The sequence below is a fragment of the Hibiscus syriacus genome, unplaced genomic scaffold (assembly GCF_006381635.1).
Source record: "Hibiscus syriacus cultivar Baekdansim isolate YM2019G1 unplaced genomic scaffold, ASM638163v2 tig00116994_pilon, whole genome shotgun sequence".
Classification (NCBI taxonomy): Eukaryota; Viridiplantae; Streptophyta; class Magnoliopsida; order Malvales; family Malvaceae; genus Hibiscus; species Hibiscus syriacus.
Window position 1 is genome coordinate 878,172 of NW_024063510.1, and position 8,502 is coordinate 886,673.

Sequence of the window (8,502 nt, forward strand, 5' to 3'; positions counted from 1 at the left end):
CCGGGGGCTTCGCCAAAGTTACTAATTTTTGTTTGCTTTTGATTTATGACCAGGACTAATCCGGGCACATTAGTGGAGTACGACCCAAAAATCGAAGCTAAAGCTAGGAGACTCTATGCACAGACTTCGGGAAAGAAAGAGACAACAAACAAACCCAGAAGAAGAATCAAATTTAGGTATACAATCCGATGGCCGAACTTACTATTCGGGAGTTAGCCGTGACACCTACTGAACAAGTGCCTTTGAGCATTGATTTTCCCCAAGGTGAAACTCCATACCAGTTGAAAATTGGACTTATTCATCTCATCCCATTCCGCGGATTACCAAACGAGGATTCACACAAACCATCTCAAAAAATTCCACATGGTCTGCTCTAGCATGACGCCACAGGGAAACCGATGACCATAAAACTTAGAGCTTTTCCATTTTCCTTAGCCGATTCAGCTAAGGAGTGGTTATTTTATCTTCCTCCTAGTTCTATTACTACGTGAGCTCACATGACTCGTCCTTTTCCTTACAGGTTTTCACTGCGGTAAAAGTAAGTGAACTACGAAGAAGAATACTCGGAATCAAACAGCTTGATGGAGAGTCACTTTATTACTACTGGGAGCGGTTTAAGAAGTTATGTTCTAGTTGCCCACAACACGGGTTAACTGAACAAACACTTCTTCAACACTTTTATGAAGGATTATCTCCCCTGGAAATGAAGATGATCAACGCTGCCAGCGGCGGAGCCTTAGTAAATATGACTCCCATCGAGGCAAGGCACTTAATATCGACGATGGCTACAAACTCCCAACAGTTTCGCGCAAATAATGAACCTTCTCGAAGGGTTCATGAGATGAGTTCATCTTCCTTAGAAAATAAAATAGACAAGTTAACTGAAGTCGTAAACTCTCTTGTTGTAGGAAAGATAGGAAAAAATGAATTATGTGGAATATGTGCATTACCTGATTATCCGACAGACGGTTGTCCACTGATTCAAGATGTCGCAACATCTCAAGTCAATGCAATCGGGGATTTTTTGGGACCTCCCCAAAGAGCTTATAATCCCTACGACATACATACAACCCAAGATGGACGGATCTCCGAATTTTAGTTATGTTCATAACTCAAAACCAATCAAGGCTGTCAAGCGAGACCACCTCCACCACAACAACAGCCGCAAAAGAAATCACTAGATTCGATTGTCGAGAGGTTAGCACTATCCCAGGAAAAATTCCAGAATCATACTAAAGCCCACTTACAAGAGATAGACAAGAAGATGAGCCAACTGGCTCAAACCGTAGGTCGCTTGGAATCACGAGGTAAACTTCCATCTCAAACTGAAGTAAACCAGAGGGGGAACGTCCTGTTCCATCAACGAAGCAACCCCAAAGGGAAAAAGACTGATGATTCGGGTCCCAAAAAGAGAATAACAAAGAACAAATAGACAACCCGACGCCATCCCCCTACGACTTGCCACCGCCTTTTCAATCAGGTTAGTTAAAAAGAACAAAAAAGCTGAGGAAAAGGAATATTAGACGTACTTCAGAAGGTGGAAGTCAAACGAAGCAACCCCAAAGGAGAAAAAGACTGATGATTCAGGGTCCCAAAAAGAGAATAACAAAGAACAAATAGACAACCCGACGCCATCCCCCTACGACGTTGCCACCGCCTTTTCAATCAAGGTTAGTTAAAAAGAACAAAAAAGCTGAGGAAAAGGAAAATATTAGACGTACTTCAGAAGGTGGAAGTTAACATGCCTCTCCTTGAGGTTATTCGGAAGGTTCCAAGGTATGCCCGGGTTTTAAAGGATCTCTGTACAACAAAAAGAAAGCTTACTGGAGTCGAGAAAGTAAGCCTAGGAGTAAACGTCTCAGCCGTTTTCCAATGAAAGTTACTACCTAAATTGAAGGACCAAGGTATGTTTGCAATCCCTTGTAAAATTGGTAAGATTGAGATTAAACGAGCTATGTGTGATCTTGGTGTATCAATTAATGTAATGCCTCTATCTGTCTATAAAATGGTCACTAACGATCCTTTGAAGGAAACAAAGATTTTGATACAGCTTGCCGATAGGTCAGTGATCTATCCTGAAGAATTCTTAGAGAATGTATTGGTGGAGGTAAACGACTTGATATTTCTCGTCGATTTTTATATAATCGACATGGAGAATGATCGAACGAGCACATCGTATGATATTCTTTTGTGGCGCCTTTCTGATGAATTCTTAAAGACTAATTTTTCCTTTGATATATGCAGTGAGCTGGAGGGTCATGATGAAAACGTGAATTATGATCATACATAATTGAATTTGATTTCTTCTAAGACTAAAGTCTTACCTTCTGTTCTGCAGACACCCGAAGTTGAACTTAAACAGCTTCCTGATCACTTGAAATACGCCTTCCTCGGATCAAACAACACTCTGCCAGTAATCATATCAAAAGGGTTATCCGAGGAGGAGGAAAAACACTTGATCTCGGTTTTGCGCAAGGAGGCTATAGGATGGACCATCGCTGACATAAAAGGATTGAGTCCATCTACTTGTATGCATAAAATAAAAACCGAAGAAGGTGCAAAACTAACACGTAAGGGTCAACGCCGGCTAAATCCACCAATGATGGAAGTGGTAAAAAAGGAGATACAAAAACTCCTAGATTCAGATATTATATATCCAATTTTGGATAGCAAATGGGTAAGTCCGATACATGTAGTTCCTAAAAAAATAGGAGTTACTGTGATCGAAAATTCTGAAAGGGAACTTGTGCCAACACGAGTTCAGAATGGATGGAGAGTCTGCATCGATTACAGGAAGTTGAATTCTTTAACTCGAAAAGACCATTTTCCCTCTTCCATTCATAGATCAGATGATAGAACGATTAGCTGGTAAATCTCATTATTATTGTCTTGATGGATTTTCAGGTTTCTTCCAGATTCCAGTAGCACCTGAAGATCAAGAAAAGACGACATTCACAAGCCCCTTTGGCACCTTCGCTTACCGACGTATGCCTTTCGGACTTTGTAATGCACCTGCCACATTCAAAAGATGTATGATTAGTATTTTTTTCTGATTTTATTGAGAAAGGTATTGAAGTCTTCATGAACGACTTCACTGTTTACGGTAATTCATTTAAGGAATGTCTATTAAATTTGAAAAATGTGTTGCGTCGGTGCCTAGAATTTAACCTTGTTTTAAATTATGAAAAGTGTCAGTTTATGGTTGATAAAGGTTTAATTCTAGGACATATTGTTTCATCTAAAGGAATTGCGGTAGACAAGGCAAAAACCGATATAATACGTTCACTTCCTTACCCCACTACGGTGAGGTAAATTCGTGTCATGCATGTTTTTACCGTAGATTCATTAAAGACTTCTCTAAGGTGGCGCAACCATTGTGCAAGCTCTTACAGAAGGATAAAATCTTCAATTTCGACAAACAATGCCAAGAATCATTCAACATATTAAAGGAAAAGTTGGTTTCGGCACCCATAGTCCAACCGCCAAATTGGAACTTTCCCTTCGAAGTTATGTGTGATGCTTCAGATGGAAGTGTTGGAGCTGTGCTCAGGCAAAAGATCGGGAAAAAGCCTCACGTTATCGCTTATGCGTCCCGTACCTTAGATTCCACACAACAAAATTATTCAACTACCAAAAAAGAATTATTCGCTATTATTTTTTGCATTAGATAAATTTAAATCATATCTTATTGGCACTAAAGTTGTTGTTTTCTCTGATCATGCAACCTTGAAGTACTTGTTTAACAAAAAAGAGGCAAAACCACGACTAATCCGTTGGATATTAATTCTCCAAGAATTCAATTTGGAAATCAAGGACAAGAAAGGATGTGAGAACTTAGTGGCCTATCACTTAAGCGGCTTCCAATCACTACAGTTGATCCTCCCATTTGTGAAGAATTCTCGGAGGAAAGCGTGATGATGGCGCAGAAGTCAACACCTTGGTTCGCAGATATAGTTAATTACTTAGCTACAAGTAAATTGCCATATGATTTAAGGAGAGCCGAAGTAAACAACATCAAGAGAGAATCTCGTTTCTTCATTTGGGATGATCCATATCTCTGGAAGCATTGTTCAGACCAGGTAATTCGACGGTGTGTTCCTGAAAGTGAGATAAGCTCAATTTTAAATTTTTGTCATTCCTATTCGTGTGGCGGACACTTTGGACCGAAGCGAACTGCTCATAAAATTTTAGAATGCGGATTTTTTTGGCCTCATATTTTCCGTGATGCTTACTTGTTTTGCAAGTCGTGTGATAATTGTCAACGTGCAAGTAATTTGAGTCGAAGAAATGAAATGCTCTGTAATCCTATATATATATATATGCGAAATATTTTATATTTGGGGACTTGACTATATGGGTCCATTTGTTTCTTCTTTTGGCAATTGTTATATAATTCTTGCGGTTGATTATGTATCGAAGTGGGTAGAGGCTAAAGCCACTCGAAACAACGATGCTAAAACTACTGTTCAATTTCTAAAGAATTGTATTTTTTCTAGGTTTGGTACACTGAGAGCGATAATAAGCGACCGCGGCACACACTTCATCAATCGAGTAATTGATGTTCTTATGAAAAAACATGGAGTGAATCACAGAATTGCCACAACTTATCATCCACAAACAAACGGACAAGCAAAAATTTCAAACCGAGAAATAAAGATGATTCTTGAGAAAATAGTTAAGCCAAATCGCAAGGATTGGAGCTTGAAATTAATTGACGCTTTGTGGGCTTATCGGACTGCATACAAAGGACCTATTGGCATGTCACCATACAGTCTTGTGTTCGGTAAGCCGTGCCATTTACCTGTCGAACTAGAACACAAGGCATATTGGGTCGTAAAACAGTGCAATATGGAGTTAGAAGCGGTTGGCGAAACACGAAAGCTACATATACAAGAGCTTGAGGAAATCCGGAGAGATACTTACGACAACGCCAAGATATATAAGGACAAAACTAAAGAATTTCATGATCGAAAGATTGTTTCTAAATCTTTTTCTATCGAACAAAAAGTTCTTCTTTTTAACTCAAAATTGAAACTTTTTGCAGGTAAACTTCGATCAAAAATGGAACGGACCTTATACGGTAACTGGAATATTTCCGCATAGCGCAGTCGAAATTGAAGACAATTCGGGCACTCGGTTTAAAGTAAATGGACACAGGATTAAACCGTATTATGCGAATAGCGAAGTTTGCTTGGTTGAAGATCTCAACTTAGAAGAACCTGTAGTCTGAACCAAGTTGTCGAGCTAACGACGTTAAACAAAAGCGCTTCATGGGAGGCAACCCATTGTTTTTAATTCCATTACATTTTTTTTCTTTTCGATCGAGCATTTTTATTTTATTTTTATTTTGCAGGAATCGAATTTTTTTTATTCAAACTTGAACGATAAAGATTTACAAAATTATGATTCGAACAGTGCTAATTTTGGAGACTACTGAGCAGTGAACAGTCGAACAAAGCAGAAAAAAATAATGCCCCAGCCGTACGCACCGTTTAATTAAACGGCGCACGTTAGCAAAACCGACATGAAATTCGGGGAGTACTCTATTCCTTCTCTTGCAATTTAGTTTTCGTTTTGAGGCAAAACGCTTTAAGTGAGGGGGAGTAGAGTGTAGGATTGAATTTCACCTTGCTTATCTTTATGTTTCAATGCTAGTATGTGTTGATTGGATTTGTCAGAAATTTCATTGAATTTTTTTTGTCTTGTTGAATATTTTTTGGAATGCTATGCTTGTTTGGGAACTCATAATTGTTTAGGTTAGGATGTTCTTGATAGTGAATAGCATGAATTGTGATAAGTTGGTGTTTTTGTGATATTCCATGATTTTATTGGTTGAAATGTGATTAGCTCAATGCATGAAATAATTTGGTGAGATTTGAGCCTTTACGAGCATATCATTTTCTCTCTCATTTTGTTGGATTGAGTGTATCGAATTTGACATTGGTATTCTAGAACCTCCATGTTAAATACTGTCGAGATTACACATGAACATGATGCTTAAAGATGATTTGGGCACCTTAGGATTAACCATTCTGTTTCCCCACTAAATTGCCTACCCATACATTTTCCCCTTAGTTAACCACTTTTGAGCCTATTCCCGTTTCTTTTTTTCACCATATTCATAAACCCGAGCCTTTTTATTTTATTCCTCTTTCCTACCTTTTTCAGGGCAAGTGAATAATTTTACCGTTGTACTCTCCATCGAAAAAAATGTTGAATAAAAGAAAGAAAAAAAAAATAGCAGTTCGAAAAAAGAAAAAAAGAAAAAAAAGCTGTTCGAAAGAAAAAGAGAGAAAAAAAAAGACATGAAAGAAAAAAATGAAAAACAAAACAACAAAAGTGTGAAAAAGAAAAAAATGCATTTCAACAAGAAATTTGTTGTTTGATATGTCATCTTTTTATCTTGTTGCGCTTAATGTTTTGATGGAGTTGAGATTATTATTTGTTAGTTCATTGCCTTGAATTTTTAGCCATATTTTTAGCCTTTTCAATTCTGATTTACCTAAGCCCCGTTACAACCAATAAAAGACCCATTGATTTATGCATTTTGTTCTTATTAGTAGAGGAGATTTGATTTACTTGCAGGCTTATTGTAATACCGTGTCAATTCTGACATTGAGAGTTTCTTTACCCCAAACACATTGAGTGATTTGAGTGAATCCCGGTAAGGTGTTGAGTTATGAGCATTGAGATTAATGAATGAATGGATATTACAATTGCACTTAACACTCTCCAATTGGTGATGTTAAATTGATTGATTTCTTGACTTGAATAGTTATTGTGGTCTCTACCTTGCTTCCTTGAATGTGAGACTTGACAAAGAACGGTAAATGAAATTTTTGACTAGTTTGATTAATTATACTTGAGGACAAGCATGAGATAAGTGAGGGGGAATTTGATGAGTGTTCAAAATCGTTAATCTTTGTTCGTTATTTGTGGAGTTATTGTTGGAGACATGGGCACGACTCTGGGCACGATGCAGTCTGACGTGGCAATTTCTAGAAGGTTCAATAAGCGGCGGTTTCTAGAAGACTCCATCCGCACGCCTTCTGGAAGATTGACGAGTAGAGTTGCATTAGGAAACTAGTTTAAGTTTGAATTTAAATTTAAAAACAATTATCTTTTGTATTATTTTATTATTTTCTTTGATTATCCTTTAGGCTTTGAGAGGCTATAATACCCACTTGGGGTAAGCCTAAATTCATCACTCAAATTACATTCTTCTTTTCTCTCTAGTTTTGTTAAAGTTTTCTCTTTTAATTTTCAAGTTTTTTCCCTTTTTTCTTTTATTTTCAAGTTTTGTTTTCAAAATGCTAAGTATGACTTTTTTCATGCTTAGCTAAACTTTTCAAAAGCCGAGAGCTGTCACGATGATTCAATTCCAACGGGAGAATTGAAACAGTCCCTTAATATCTTTGAAATCTCTCTCTCAATCTATGCGCTTATTTTTCAAAATCAAAATAGTTTTCAAAATCAAAGATTGACTTTGGTCAAGAGGTTGTTGCGATTAAATGTGTGGGAGGATGATTCGGCTTGTAGAAAGCAATTCGACTTCCTGAGAACACACTTGGCGAGATAGTTTCGCCAAGAGGGAATTGAGATCAGAATTGACGGTTATAGAAGCAGCAATCTAAGTCAGAGCTATGAACTTAAACGGTAATTGATCTACGACAATTGATGTCGTTAGAATCAATTATCGAAGCCAGAATCAAAGATTGCCTTGGGTGTTCGGTATACAAGATAGAGTCACGGGGATAGCCCTTGTAGACAAAGTAACCGACGTGAATCCTGAAGAGAAAATCTTATTCGATGATCATAAAGAAATTGAATCAAAGCGAAGCTTGAGGCTACTTTTACCGAATTTATTCACAGTCTTCATCTTCTTATTTTTACTTTAATTACTTTTATTTATTTAATCACTTTTATTATTTTAATATATTTTTACCAAACCCCCCCATTTTTACTGTTTCACGCCTGACATAAATAAATCAGAAAGAAATTTATAATTTTCTAAGTCCATATGGAATCGACCCTTACTTCTCTTTAATACGTATTTCCTTTATTTATTGATTGAGAATAAGGAATTTATTTTGACACCGAAACAATAGTTGTCAATTGACTTTGCAAATGATTCGCTTCACTACTCTTCCGTGAAGGCTAAATTTGCATGACTTCATTACTCTTTTATGAAGGCTTTATCTTGGATGACTTGAATAGAATATGTTTTACTACTCTTCTGTGAAGTTCAGATTCAAACTTGGATTACTCTACTACTCTTCCGTAGAGTTATCATACTTTGCTGAAAATCCTTTCCACTACTCTTCCATGAAAACTGAATTTTATCCTGGTTCTGCTCTTGCCTCACTATTCTTTCGTGAAGTTCAAAAATGATTGACTTGACAAGAATTTAATTTCACCACTCTTCCATGAATATCAGATTCAATGTTGAATTTGCTTCCACTACTCTTCCGTGGAGTTTTGTACTTTGTTGAAAAATTCGTT